Consider the following 16472-nt stretch of genomic DNA (forward strand, 5'->3'; position numbering starts at 1 on the left):
TAAATGAGAGTCCTTAAATAACATTGGAACAAATTGTCCGAGAGACCATCTGTTGTCTCCCCCTTGCATCTTAGGATTTGAGATAGAGGGATTGGAACTGAGATCAGGAGGTACTTAGGAAGAATTTAGGGACTCCTAAGTAAGATCACCCTTCAGCTTAGGTTGTGCTGAAACCTATTTGTAAATAACAGCTTCAGAAACAAACTACTATGGGGAAGTATTTCAGTTTTAGGAGTGTGCATTTGTCAGTTACAGTTGTGGCTATTCTCTTTGGGGTTCTTCATTCCATTTTTAAAAATAGTTCTGTGTGGAACACTCATATGCCAAATGCCTCATACAGATATAAAACGGAATATGTCACGTACATAAATAGCAAATGTCCCCTGACTATCCTGGCCCTTGACTGTTTACAATTATTTCAAGGTCCCAGGACACCTGCAACAATGTGGTGTAATTTGGAAACCCATAACGGCACATCAAAGATATAGAATGATTTGACAATCCGTTAAATTTAATAAAGGTATACTATTCAATTTAGAATTAAAATAGTGATTTTTCTACAGCCACCTTAACTACATAGCTGCCTAGACCTTCAGCAGATAAAGCAGGGGCAGCCAAATGGGTTCTCTCCAAGCCTTTCCCTTTCCCTGCCAGGTTTTCTATATGCAGGAAATTCTTTTGTGTGGAGTATTCACTCCTGTCAGCCTCAACAGCAGGCTGAAGCAGGGATGTTACAAATTCTGATGTGCATCTCCTGGACTAATGTGCAGATCATAACTTAATTATCCAGTTGTTCTTGCACAAACCAAAAGTTCAAACAATAATGTGTATTTTGAAAGAAAATATGTACCGACATGTATTTAAATGGGCATTTTGTGCATGTTTCGTTATTACAGATTAATGTGAAAGCAGGATAAAATCTACTGATGGGTGAACACAAGCAGAAGTTGTGTGGATCGGAAATAGATTCTTCCCATCCCTAATCTGAACAGGAACAGGGACAGATTTAGTAGTTTACCATCTCTGTTTGTAAAAACAAGACAACAGAAGCCACAACCCAGAGGTGGTTTAGTGACTAGAGAGTGGGGCTTGGCTGTGGGAAGCTGAGAGTCTAATTCCTCAATCTTGCTGTAAAGCTCACTGAATAAGGACTCACTGAATGGCCTCAGGCAAGTCACAGACCTGATGCAGATGCCACAATCTCAGCTTCACAAACCACAGTATATTGAGCCATGATTGTAATGGCTGACTTGGATCAATGCTTCTTAGCCTCCTTCACTCAGGGTTACTCTGAGGAGCTTAGAGGCTGGACCTGAAAGACAGGACTGGAAATAATAATGAGCATTTATTCCACTTGAAAATGGGAAAATACATATGAGTCCTTATTGCCTTTTATGGGGGTGGGGAGGTGGAATCTGTAGAAAACCAGCAATTTTGTAATGTACAGAAGCCACAAAAGAAAATAATGTATGTCAACTAATCTGTCTCAGAAGGGTTAGGAAGCACAGATATTTCAAGAAACTTGCTAAAGTATAAAAAGGCAACCAGTCTAACAGAAAACTTAATGGTTAGCATCCTGTCAGCTTATTAGCTGGAAAACAGGCAGTGCTGTTGAACAAAACTAATACAGTACAAATCAAATGCAGTGCATCTCATGAATAAAGTCTCCATTATTTAGGATACACAGTGACTGCGTATCATTTATGTAAAATTATTGTTCTGTTCAGATTGCACTACTATTTATGTGAGTATAAGGTAAAGGTAAAGGACTCCTGGATGGTTAAGTCCAGTTAAAGGCGACTATAGGGTACGCCGCTCATCTTGCTTTTCAGGCCGATATATTGGGAGGGAGTAGTGTGGCTCAAAGGTTTCTGATCTTTCATGCCATTACCGGGTTCATTTGGACATTTTTTGACTCGAGATGGGCAGACATCACCAGTGGTTAATTGTTTCTATAGTGTGTTGTTTCAGTGCCCTATATCAAACAGACATACAGAAAAGATTTTAAAATGATTCTGGACATGGGGAAAGAGACATGCACATGTCACATTCCATGCATGTGGTGTCTCATTTAAACTGTGCCATCAGCTGCCACGTGTTCAGCATTAGGGTAACAGAAGAGTTCCCACATGGATCATGGAACTCTGGTATGCTGGTGCCACATGACTCAGTTTAAATGAGATGATGACTGCATGGAATTAGAGACTCGTCAATCTCTTAATTTCAGATTCTGTTTTACTCATTTTTCGTATCTTATGCTCAGTTTGCCCCATTTTGTTACCAGTTTGTGATTTTATTTATTGCAAATAGTTCCACACAAAATTTTGTGTGTTGTACACTATTTTCACTAATATACACTCCTTTTTGCACATTTTCACCTATGCTTTTTTCTATACATTTGTTTTGGTTGGAGAGCTATATTGCAAATGCAGAAAAGTGTGACATTCAAACAAAAGCTGCCATTTGGTTTGGGAAGTGCGAATTAGGGAGGTTTCATTAAAACATGAACAGAACCAATTTCATCTCATTTCTACATGGAGCTACTGCCTAATTACATTTTCCCAGCATCAAATGTAAATCAGGCCTCATGATAAATAGATGCCACCCAGTAACACAGCTTGCCTCAGCTGAACCCATGATAGACTACAGTCAACAGCTTGCTGCAGACATTTTACGGCTGTCACTTTGCATATGCAGGAAAATAATAATATGATGAGCAATGCACACATTTCTACTTATCTTTCCTGCATATGATGTGATGGAAAACAGGATTTTTCACGACCACTGGAGAGAGAAAAATAGCATTCTATATTTATTGTTCTAGCTTCTTGTCATGTGGCTTTCAAAGCAGATTTTGGAATACATTATATAAGGCAAATGTTCACATACATTTCTTTAAACTGGGGCATGGCAAAACATTAGAAGGCCGGAACTAAACAGTAAGAATAAAATGAGCTGGTGAGTCTAAAAGACTAAGCTAAACAGTACCTACACGTGATTTTTCCTTCCTACTTCCAACACTATGAACTACTCAAGAATACAGTGCTTACATAGGCTTACATACTGATGATAATAAATGCAGTATCAGTTGCTACTACCACAGAAAATCTGATCTTACAGAAGAAACTTGGGCTCCCAAGCCCACAAAAAGGAATACTACTATTCCATTCTGCTTTGTGCAGGTGAAACACTAAAGCTGTCTTGATTCAGCTTCCCACAGAGCTGAACACATTCATTAAGCACCAGCCATGCAGTGGCCTCAAATACAGAGGACTTCAGTACTCAAGTTATGCCAGATGAGGGGCCTTAGGATACAGTGGAAGCCCCACTATGCCAGCAGAACTCAAGATATGTCATGGGAGATGCACTACTAGTCATTCACCAGGGTGACTAAGGCCAATGTGGTTCCATGACCAGGCATGAACCCAGGTTGAAATGTGTCCAGATAATCTATATTATCCAAGAATGTCTGCAGATTGCTCCACTACGACTCCACCTTTCTGGGTCAGCAGTTAGTCCAAACCCATGGGTTCAAAGCTGGCTTCTTTAGAAGTGGCTGTACTACCACCTCATACCTTGAAAGGGCATAGAGACCACCCACTTATGCAGCGAAGCATTAGCCAGACTCCAAACCCAACCATTCAAGCCCCCTCTGCTAGATTTATTGAAGCAAGAAGGGCAGGGGTCAAGATTTGACATGGTTGAACACAGGTCCGCGAGCATCTCACCCACCTCATCAGTCTGCAGAGGCTGAAAGTGATCCCAAAATACATCACAGTCTGAGGCATCAGACATTTGGGTCAGAAGCGAAACAGCGGTGGAATCAAAGTGCCCCCAAAGCCAAACAACTTTATCCACAGCCAGTTGGTCATGGCAGGTCTTGGAATGGCTCCAGAAGTCCTTCCTCCTCAGTGGGGAGTCAACAACCCTTGGACCACCCAAAAGAGCTCCACTGGTCAGTTGTTTGAAGATGCAACACAGCTGTGAAGTTGTCTTCTTTGCTGCTCACTCGTGAGGTAACACGTGAGGCACAATTATATGCAATAGTCAGCATCGGAACAAGATCTGTGTCGCTTACACTCTAAATTAAGTCCGGCTGCTTTATAGCCTAGGGCTTCCCAGACTGTCAGAGAGCCAGCTGGTCTCCAGACTCACCACAATGCTGCCTTGGATTGATAGGAATAATAATAAGAAACCTCTGGAGGGCCACAGGTTCCCCATTGTTGCTTTCAAGGATGGGTTGTTGCTGCCTGTGCCATTGAACTGATGGGTTGGGAGTGCTGTGACATCACATTGTTTGCTGTTATAATAATAATAAATAATAAAATTTTATTTATATCCCGCCCTCCCCAGCCGAAGCCGGGCTAACAACAATAAAAGTAACACAGCATTTTAAAATCAATTCATTCTAAAATCAATTCAAAATCAAATTAATGACAACCATTGAGCTAGAGTTCTATGAGGATTACCAAACGAAGGGGTCAGACTGTGCCTTGGCCAAAGGCCTGGTGGAACAGCTCTGTCTTGCAGGCCCTGTGGAAAGATGTCATGTCCCGCAGGGCCCTAGTCTCCTGTGACAGACTGTTCTTCCAGATCGGGGCCACAGCCGAAAAAGCCCTGGCTCTGGTTGAGGTCAGCCTAACCTCCCTGTGGCCCAGGACCTCCAAGATGTTTTTGTTTGAACATAAGGTCTTCCGTGGGACATACCAGGAGAGGAGGTAGCCTGTATGAGTCTGTGTCCCCACTGACCACAGTTCATTGGCTGTGTGTCATATATATAGGTGTTGTCAATGACACAGTCTTTGTTTCTAGGGATCCTGGGTGTGTGCCTGCCTTTTTGTGCCATTTTTTGTTATTTATATTCCCCCCTCCCCTTATGGAATGAGAGGGTATGGCATAGCAGTGGTATCTCTCTTTCACTTCACCCTGTGCCACGATGTAATTGTGGTATAAGATTGCCCAGTTAATCCTTTTAACTGCAACACTTTGCATTTGGGTCTGCAAACTAGTTCTTTTGTTTTGCTGGCTTTACTAGCTGCCATTTGTATTTCATGTGACTGTGCTATTTATGGAGGAGTAAATATCGCCACGGGGGTCTGTTTAAAAAGGCCAATGACCTGGATTTTTTTTTCCATTTGAATTAACTGCAAAAATCAGACATGTTTAACCACTGATCTTTTCCCTTATAGCTGTGGACTATAAGTCATTTTAACGTTTTTGACACACTATCAGGCAGAAAAGAAGATTCGTTTATACGAGCCTAGTTCAGAAGGCTAATGCCTTTTAACAGCTATTTATTTTTATGGAAATGTAATGAATTACCAAAAGAAAAAGAGAAACTTATTTTTAACAAGGACTGAGATTTAATATGTTTCTATGGTAAATATAGTAAGAACATTTTGTTGTTGTGTAATAACATGAAACCAAAATAGCTCAAATAACAAGGCCAGTGTTCTGTGGCTTCAGCATGTATTTATTTATTTAGTTCTAGTATTTATTCTGCCATTTAACCCAAAGTGTTCTAGTGTACAAATTGCCTACAGGAAATAATAATAAACATGGCTCTTGGGGGAAATGCTTTAAAAACAAACAAACCCAAAAAACCACCAGACATGTCAAATGCATAGCATTATATACTACAATAAGAAATTAAGGAGAGCCCTGTAGGATCAGACCATTTTATTCTCATAGTGGCGAACCAGATGCCTATGGAAACGCACAAGCAGGGCAAACTTTCCTGCTCATCTTCCCCAGTAACTGGTATTTTCCAAGTTAAAAAGCTACAGATATCGTAACTTTTACAGAGGAATTGCTCCAGCCCCTTGGTCATTCTGGTAGCTTTTTCTGCCCTTTTCCTAGTATTATAATATTATTTTCGAGGTGCAGTGGCCAGAATTATATAGCCGACTGTGGTACACTGTAGATTTATATGAATGCATTTCAGCACTGGCAATTTTATTTCCAATACCTTTCCTAAAGACCCCCAGCGTGGAATTTGCCCCTCTCTTTTTCACGGCAGCTGCATGCCATGTATAAAATGTGCCCGTCGCTGTCAAGCAAAAGAGTAGACTTGAAAGTGAGGTCTTTCAGAACATGTGATATGCTTGATGCGGCAGACAGCCTTTCCGCCACAGAGGTCAATTTGTTTATTTTATTTGTTTATGCTCTCAGATTAATGGACATTTTTCGGTCGTCGTCTTCGAATTCATGCAGTTTAAACATGGGGCAGAAAATACAGAGCTGTGACCTAGTCTTTCCAATCACCCACTGCCTGACCCTTTTCTAAAGGGTTAACAGAACCAGGGCTTTTTCCTACCTGGGTTCCTAATTCTGCAAACCCACCTGGATAAAGAGCAGCTTAGGTGCTTTAAGGTGTGTCCCTCTCTGACCCCATTTCTGCCTTTTGCTCATTACAGGAAACACAGCCCAGAATAACTAAGGAGATAGTATAAGAATACTTGGCTAGTTTAGATGTATTCAAGTCTCCAGGGCCAGATGAACTGCATCCAAGAGTATTAAAAGAACTGGCAGATGTGATCTCAGAACCACTGGCAGTCATCTTTGAGAATTCCTGGAGAACAGGTGAAGTCCCGGCAGACTGGAGGAGGGCAAATGTTGTCCCTATTTTCAAAAAGGGGAAAAGAGAGGACCCAAATAATTACTGCCCAGTCAGTCTGACATCAATACCAGGGAAGATTCTGGAGCAGATCATTAAGCAAACAGTCTGTGAGCACCTAGAAAGGAATGCTGTGATCACCAATAGTCAGCATGGATTTCTGAAAAATAAGTCATGTCAGACTAACCTGATCTCGTTTTTTGACAGAATTACAAGCCTGGTAGATGAAGGGAACGCAGTGGATGTAGCCTACCTTGATTTCAGCAAGGCATTTGACAAGGTGCCCCATGATATTATTGTAAAGAAGCTGGTAAAATGTGGTCTTGACTATGCTACCACTCAGTGGATTTGTAACCGGCTGACTGACCGAACCCAAAGGGTGCTCATCAATGGTTCCTCTTCATCCTGGAGAAGAGTGACTAGTGGGGTGCCACAGGGTTCTGTCTTGGGCCCGGTCTTATTCAACATCTTTATCAACGACTTGGATGATGGACTCAAGGGCATCCTGATCAAATTTGCAGATGACACCAAACTGGGAGGGGTAGCTAACACCCCAGAGGACAGGATCACACTTCAAAACGACCTTGACAGATTAGAGAACTGGGCCAAAACAAACAAGATGAATTTTAACAGGGAGAAATGTAAAGTATTGCACTTGGGCAAAAAAAAAAAAAAAATGAGAGGCACAAATACAAGATGGGTGACACCTGGCTTGAGAGCAGTACATGTGAAAAGGATCTAGGAGTCTTGGTTGACCACAAACTTGACATGAGCCAACAGTGTGACGCGGCAGCTAAAAAAGCCAATGCAATTCTGGGCTGCATCAATAGGAGTATAGCATCTAGATCAAGGGAAGTAATAGTGCCACTGTATTCTGCTCTGGTCAGACCTCACCTGGAGTACTGTGTCCAGTTCTGGGCACCACAGTTCAAGAAGGACACTGACAAACTGGAACGTGTCCAGAGGAGGGCAACCAAAATGGTCAAAGGCCTGGAAACGATGCCTTATGAGGAACGGCTAAGGGAGCTGGGCATGTTTAGCCTGGAGAAGAGGAGGTTAAGGGGTGATATGATAGCCATGTTCAAATATATAAAAGGATGTCACATGGAGGAGGGAGAAAGGTTGTTTTCTGCTGCTCCAGAGAAGCGGACACGGAGCAATGGATCCAAACTACAAGAAAGAAGATTCCACCTAAACATTAGGAAGAACGTCCTGACAGTAAGAGCTGTTTGACAGTGGAATTTGCTGCCAAGGAGTGTGGTGGAGTCTCCTACTTTGGAGGTCTTTAAGCAGAGGCTTGACAACCATATGTCAGGAGTGCTCTGATGGTGTTTCCTGCTTGGCAGGGGGTTGGACTCGATGGCCCTTGTGGTCTCTTCCAACTCTATGATTCTATGATTCTATGACAGGTGCAGAAGTCTGCTTGCATTATGTCAAGTGCAGTCCTGGAGCCTAAGGTGATGCTGTAGCCCAGATTGTAACCCATTTACCACTGTTTATATTCTCCTTGGCATTTAGATGACAAGCCCTAATTAAAACAAACAGACATTTTTGTTAAGAATATGCAAGATGTATTACCGTAACTATTTTTACTGGAGCAGGAGGAAGGCTCTTTGTTAACTCTTTCTTTCTTTCCCTGTTAATAAATCCGTGCATACGTTGTGTTTATTAAAGACATCGTTGGCTGCAGCTAAACACAGAGCAGGCATTGTGCCTGCTTTTATACACACAGTGCTGTCCCTCATCATCACACAGGAAGCTCATTATATGCAGATCTTGGGGACTTAACTACATGTAGAGGATGGGACAAGGACATAGTTGCCACCAGCTGAGTTTCCCTTACATGCCTCACTGGTAATTACCGTATTTTTCCATGTATAACATGCTCCCATGTATAAGACGCCCCATATTTTTGGGGACTCCAAATTAAGAAAATGAGGGGAGATTGCCCAGAGTTGCTGAGCTTTTTTGGGGGGTGTTTGCCCATAGTTGTTGAGCTGTATTGGGGGTGGTTGCCCACAGTGGCTGAGCTTTTTTTAGGGGGGATTACAGAAAATTGCTCACCCACCTCACCTACGCTGCCACTCACATGCTTTGCAAAAGCCACCTATCATCTGTCCCCTCGCCAGCAGAAGCCGCCAATCACCTGCCCAATTGCCGCAGCGACACCCAATCAACACCAGCCACCAATAACACGCCCAATAGCCGCTGACAATCTCCGACTTGCTATGCACTATCCGTGTATAAGATGACCCCCAATTCTTAACATATTTTTTAAATAAAAAAACCACCTCGTGTTATACATGGAAAAGTACAGTAATAGTAAAAGAAATGTGTGACATGACATCACATCCAGGATTCACGCTCCTGTATTTGGTAGCCAGTAGAGGATGGAGGAAAATGTTGAACAGGACGACATCATACCACCTGTTGGCCAAGTAGGGATTTGAACCCAGGTCTCCCAAGCCCTAGTCTGACACTCTAACCCCATTTAGCACAAGGGCTTTTCCCTAGTCATTAAAGTGAGCTGGAACAAAGTTTACTGAAGCATACATGGACTTAAGACACTGCTTTTGAATCCTTCAAAACAAAATGGGTTAAACAAAAGCAAAGCAGATTACTACAGGAAACATATACCATAACATCAGGCATACAGGCCAACACACACAAAAATAGCATGTTAGATATTAAAGGATACAATATACACAGATTGTCATTGTCCAGGGAGTTTTCTTTGAAACATTTTATGCAGGCAGAAGGGTTCAAACCTAGATAGCGAAACTATCCGCACAGGCTGTGTGCGCTCAGTTTCTTTAAAGAAAAATCACCCCCCCCCCCAGTTTTTAGTACCAGCCTCTTAATTCCAGTAGTAATGTGGTTCTCTGCCAATCCAAACAGGCCTGGGTTACATTACAAACTAGACAAAAGAACTTTAGAGAGGTGACTCATCACCCGCAGGAAGAGGGGTAATTGCTAAGTACTTAGGAAGCACCTGCAGGAGTTGTCTTGCTTAGTGGTAAAAGTCAATGGTTATTCATGATGTGAAAACACATTTGGATATTAAACAAGATAGCTCAGTTTAAAGCTGTTGTGAACGGTTTGGCTAGGGTAATATAAATCAAGCATATCTTTATATATCTGCCATACAGCTGCAAAGAGGAGTACTTTGTTTAATTAAGGCAGAGTATCTTTGCCTGTTGGGTACTATTCAGTCACAAGCGATGATGACTTGATTTAATGTCTGAATATGGGTGTAGCTTGCATTAGATACAGCACTGGATTCCAGAGTTAGTTGAGGCAGGGTGTGACCTGACAGTAAGGCTGACTAACCTACAGTGGTTCCCCCAATTATAATTATGCTCTCACTGTTTTGACTAAAGCAAACTTGCACACACACTTACAGGGCATGCACAGAGTTACAGCTGAATTGAGATTTTCAGTAACTGTGTGTGTCCATGTGTGAATCAGAGGCCTTTCTCTACACACCAATTTGTTCACAATTCTCAACAATTCCATATAATAAGTAAGGGGAAAGCTGTGTGTACCGGTATCTCAATTTGAAAACAACGGTGTTTTGGAAACAAATCTATATCACAGATTGAAATGTGTATGGATTAGTTGCATCTAAAAGAGATACCATACGTAAATATATGCTTTCTAATCAGAAGAGAGGAATGCTAAGGAATTTTTGGAAATGAAGCCTTTCAAAATGGTTGCCTGTCAGTTGCTCCCCCCCCCCCCAATGTTCACTTTCAGGCCCACTGTGGGGAGGTACATTCTCTCACGACGAATCAACATGCCTAATTTTATATGGCAAATGTTGGAGGATGGACTTTTGGCCAGAATTTAACCATACTTTGACTGGGTCTCTCCCCTGCCCCCACCCGTCCCAGTCTTTTTTAATTCCCCATAGGTTGGTATACAGTTACAGATGGCGGCTTGCCCTGGGCCAGAATAAGAATGCTTCACCTCCCTTCAACCTTCATCTCTCAGCAGCCATCTGAAGCCTCAAATATTAATATTATTTAACTAGGAGTTGCCTCGCACTAGGTTTCGGGGTGAATACCTTTGAGACCTCTTGTTCGTATTCCTAAACAAGAATATGCAAGTTGCTTGCTGGCTGCATTATTTTTTTGTTCCAAATGAAACTTAACAGAAGACTTAATAGGCATTCAACTGCTCATAACAGATTGCAGTGACTTTATGTATGCCACTCCCTCCAGCCTCTGCCAACATTCAGAAAAAGCCTAAGGGGAGATATCAAAGCTGGCTGCTGTTGTATTTTAATGTATTGTACTTGAGATTTGTTTGCAGAAAAGAACAGCAAGCGTAGTTCTGCTTCCCATAAATAATTATAGAGTCCCCCTCTTTGGACATGTTTTCTGACAGTGTATTTACCGAATTAAAACATGAAATGAGCTTAAAAGCAGTAACATCGGCGTTCTGAGGTAAATCTGACAGAACAGGCATAATCTTCCCCTATTGCTTCTCTCTAAAGATTAGGGACTCTATTGCCCCACATTTAAACAAGTTTTCTTGTGGGTTCCACCGAACTCTAGAATAGGGCTTACATACTAGGGAAATACATCTCTAACAGGAGCATACATGGAGTGAAATCAATTCATGCTTTATTCCCGTTTGAAGTTCCTACACAGGACAGGGTGCTGGAACAAGTCTTGAGCTCATCCACACCACAGGCAGAGACTTCAGGGTGATTTGGGTCTTAAGCCAAGGCTAGAAAACCTTTTTGCCATTCATCCCATGGAGACTTCGTGGCAGGACTGGCTGCAAATGGAGGGAGAATGAGTCTGCCTGGAAGCTTCCTCAGCTCATCCCTTTTCAGCCCCCTCCTGGTTCTGGGAGACGGTGGGGAAGCACCTGGCTCTTCACTTGTCTGACTTGCCTCTGCCTCCTCTTCTTCCCATCCATCCTGTGTTCTACCCTCCGGCTCTGAAGCTTCCCCTGCCTCTGATTCGTGCCTCCTGGCTGGTACAAGGCCCCACAAACCACTGCCCCCCATCCTAAGTCAGACTCCAGCTCCCCTGCCCCTAGAGCACACTCGTCAGCGTCCTGCCAGTCCCAAAGATCAAATCTTGAGAGTCACAATTGTTTGCAAATTTACCAGCTCCTGCAGAGCAGCAAATGTTGGTTTCTTCCTTTTTAATAAATGGGCATTCGAACAGAAGAGAAATCCCACCTGTTGCAGCCAGTCAGTTAGAAGCTAGGCAGATTTGTTTTGTATTAGGACATTTTGTTCCAGGTCCAGAATATTTAAGCACAGCTAAAGACTGATTGTCTTTCATTCTGTACTCTGAGCGTCATTTCTCATGTTTTGAACAAGGGGCTGCAGTGTTATCGCTGGGTCTGTGTTCAAAACAGAGAAACAAAGTATTTTTTTAAATCTGCAAACAGACAATGCCACTTTTATATTTTGCCTCATAGCTTCGCTATCTCTATTAAAAACAAAAACAAAAATTCCTGTTTTGGCTTTTGACACTGATCATGCTCACAGATTGGCATAAAGCACTCACATTTTCAACTACCTTTCATCTGTCTTTATATTTGCTTTCTAATCCATGGTTGACATTAGCTACAGCTGTTTTCCCCTCCACTAGAAAGGCAGATATTCTTTCTGTGGTTTGCTGTCTTGATGCTTACTAGAGATTCATATTAGCTCAAAGCCAGAGTAAATAGAACAAGCTTCTTGTGTTGTCCCAGAGCAGGTGGACAACCCATGACCCCCCCATGACTGCCTTTGCTCCCCGTTGCATAAGTGGAGACAAGGAAAAGGCTCTTGAAGAGGGGGAGGGATAGGAAAAGTGTTATTTAATTATTTACAGTTGTCCCCAGCTTTTCTCTAAGGTGCTCAAATCAACTGAGGTGTCTCCCAATAACTCCTTAAATAGTAGGTTATCATGAGACCCAAGAACATATATGGAGTTTCACAGCCGATTAGAAGTTTGAACTGGTTTCTAATATTCAGAACAAAAAGTTTGGGCTCTTCAAACAAACAACAAGCATTTCTCTTGTACGAGTCTCACGCCTGTCTGTGCTGATCCTTCTAAATTTGCTTTGACTTTCAAAAATGCATTGAGATTGGAACAGTCCCCACCAGAATCAGCACACCCAACCCAAAAAGGTTGCCTTCACCTGGAAGCGCCGTGTGTGTGTGTGTGTGTGTGTGTGTGTGTGTGTGTGTGTGTGTGTTGTGAATGACATATGGCATATGCTGTTGCTTCTTGAAGGCACTGTTTTTGTGTTCTCTCTATTTCAGTGCTAATAGTTATATTTTTTAAATCGAATACATCTATGATTCTGTTCTTGAGTCTCTTCTGGCGTGTGGATTTATGGATCAGTGAATATATGTACATTGGACCGCCAACACCTACTCTTTTTTAGACCTGTTTCATTTCATATGTGATGATCATCCTGGCTTCTCAGATAAGAAAATGTGTCCTCTTATTCATTACACCATTCTTCTGATATACTGTGTTTTGTTTTGTTTTTTAGGTCCAAAATACTACAAGAATGGTGACTGAGAAGTAATGAAAAATGGTTAAGGTGATGATGATGATTGTATTCAACATGGGGAAACACAATAGATTGGCATTGTGATGAGTTGATCAGTCAACTGTAGTCTCAAGACTGAAACTCCACTGAGTACTGAACTGGCATCCCAAGGAATGTGGGGCAGGGATTCAGTCTGTGCTACTGTATTTGGTTGAACCACTGTGTTTGGTTCAGATTTATGTTTAATCAAGGCTTAAGATCAAGAAGTTATAAGGCAACAAGAGGGTGCCAGACAGGCCACATGCGGCTTGCACAGCTCTAACACGACACCATTGCTCTCCTCCCTCCAGCATCTGCTGCCTGAGGGGGTTATGTTATGCTGCCTAGTGGGAATTCTGGCCCTGATATGTGTTGCGATTAAACAAAAAATGTACAGCCAGCTTTGCCTGAGCCACTAAGGGATGGGTGAAAATAAACTGAATCAGCATTTGATTCACTGGCTGCTGCATGTGGGAGGAAGCTAGGTTTGTCTCACTGAGGAAATAGGTGCTATAGCTCCCTTGTTTGGGCCGATTGGTACATTGCTTATTTTTTGCTACTAGTTTTGGGTTCTAATGGATGTGTGTTATCCTTTTTTTTCCTTTTCCAGAAATACAGATAAATAAAAACCTATCTGAACAAGAAAGCCTGAATGTACTCTATGTCTGCCTTTACTTAACACTTCCAAGCCTGTTGTTGTTTAGTTGTTTAGTCGTGTCCGACTCTTCGTGATCCCATGGACCAGAGCATGCCAGGCACTCCTGTCTTCCACTGCCTCCTGCAGTTTGGTCAAACTCATGCTGGTAGCTTCGAGAACACTGTCCAGCCATCTTGTCCTCTGTCATCCCCTTCTCCTTGTGTCCTCAGTCTTTCCCAACATCAGGGTCTTTTCCAGGGAGTCTTCTCTTCTCATGAGGTGGCCAAAGTATTGGAGCCTCAGCTTCACAATCTGTCCTTCCAGCCTATTTGGCTTTAAAACAAGCTCTTTTAAACCTGGATGGTTAACCTGAGGGTCAAATTTGGCCCAACAAACCACAGGAAGTTTCTCCACTAGTCCTGAAGCTTGATCTTCTGATCTCAGTCAGGGCAAATCCCTCTGCTTGATCTTTAGTGCAGTGTTTCCCAACCACTGTTCCGCGGCACACTAGTGTGCCGCGAGATGTTGCCTGGTGTGCCGTGAGATGTTGCCTGGAGGGAGGCGGGCGAGGCGGGCGGCGAGAGGCGGGGCGGCGGCGGCGAGGAGAGGCCGCCCAGCGCAGGGCTCTCGCCGTCTGCCTGCCTGGCTGCCTGCGAGTTCGGCGGGCAGCGCCTCCGTCCGCAGCGCCCGCCTCGCGGCTCTCATTCCCTGCCCCTGCCAAAGCTCACCCAGCCAAGCCGCGCTCTCCTTCCTGCCTCGCTTTGCTGCCTCCTCCCCCCCCCCACCCCCAAAGCTTGGAGGTTCCCCGGCAAGGGGGAGAGAAAAAAATTGAAACTTACACTTTCGTGCGTCCCTCCCGGCGTGACACTGCGCGCTGACGTCACGGGGCTGTAATGGTGGTGTGCCTCGAGATTTTTTTCATCAAACAAGTGTGCCTTTGCCCAAAAAAGGTTGGGAAACACTGCTTTAGTGATTGCTCTGTGAAAGCGAGTCAGAGCACCTCATAACCTGGTCTCAGTGCTGTGGTGGTCAGTACTGAGATTGGGAGATTTAAAATCTCTCTCTAAACAGCAGGCAGGAGGCCTTTATCTCCTGATCTCAGTGCTGAGCATCACCACAGAGAGATGTACAGTAAAAGGCAACATTTTCCTATACTGCACTGGACAAGTCCTATATGTGATGGGGATGTCTTTATAAGAACCGTCATCCTGCCAAGGAAGAGAGCAAGTGCTGTATATATGCATTCACATGGGTATAAGAGAGTAAAAGATGTAGAAAGAGAAGGAGTGTTGTGTGCCTGTATGCTTTGCTTTAAGCTCTGAGTCATGCTAAGAAAACTTAACAACTGCTTCTGGTGGCATAGCTAATAAATTCTGAAACAACACACACACACACACACACACACACACACACACGTGATACATACCATTTGGCTAGATGACACAGCTGTAATGAGTATACTTATAATTACCCCAAATATAATTTTAAATTTGGCTACAATTGTGACTATCAAAGCTATTAATAGGGGAGAAAGCCTTGGTAAGCAGAGAACAAATATCAGAATCAAATCCTTTCTGTATACATTTATTCAGAATTTTACAAAGCTTTAAAACTGGGAATGAGTCACCTTGCTAGCACTTATTCATGCAGAAAGAGGATTGTGCTTCCCTTTTAAGCTCCGCAGTTTTGCACACAGTTTTGGGGGTACTGCTCATCTGCACCTAGAACATTTTAAAGTCAAACTGCATGGGAACAGTGGTATGTGTGTGTGAGAGCGAGAGAGAGAGCGTGAGAGCGAGAGAGAGACAGCAGTGTGACACTTTTTTCTGCCCATGGCAGGCATTTTGTGCCAGCACCCACAGCACGTTTATCAAGATATGAGTACCAGCTCCTCATTCTCCCACTCTTCCAAAAGCACTGCATAGGAGACACATGCTGTGTGTGTGTGTGTGTGTGTGTGTGTGTGTGTGTGTGTGTGTGTTTGTGGTGTGTGAAAAACAACCTTGTAGGTTGTAATCAGGAGCAGAACAGTTAGAGAGGGCCTGGTTAACCCTCTTTCTTCCTGCGTTTGGCTCAAAATCACTCCCTCGAGGGGCGGAGGAACAAAGATTGTAAAGACCTAGTTTGAACTTAAATCATTATCAAAGTCTGGGGAAACACAGCATTCGAGATCTCAAGCATTTATTTTGTATCTCCAGCTTGTGCGGAAACATTGCCTCAGGAAGCAGCTAAAGATGATTCATGCTCTAGTCTAGCTAGAATGTGTCTTAAAGCAATATCATTTCAACACCATTGTGGTTAACAGTTTATCATAAAGAATGAAAATTAAATTGAGCTTAATGAGGTAAATAGTTTTGTGCACCTTGTAGGTGATAGAATCATAGAATCATAGAGTTGGAAGAGACCACAAGGGCCATCGAGTCCAACCCCCTGCCAAGCAGGAAACACCATCAGAGCATTCCTGACATATGGTTGTCAAGCCTCTGCTTAAAGACCTCCAAAGTAGGAGACTCCACCACACTCCTTGGCAGCAAATTCCACTGTCGAACAGCTCTTACTGTCAGGAAGGTCTTCCTAATGTTTAGGTGGGATCTTCTTTCTTGTAGTTTGGATCCATTGCTCCGTGTCCACTTCTCTGGAGCAGCAGAAAACAACCTTTCTCCCTCCTCC

This window comes from Podarcis bocagei, assembly GCF_964188305.1.
Source record: "Podarcis bocagei genome assembly, chromosome: 3".
Taxonomy (NCBI): domain Eukaryota; kingdom Metazoa; phylum Chordata; class Lepidosauria; order Squamata; family Lacertidae; genus Podarcis; species Podarcis bocagei.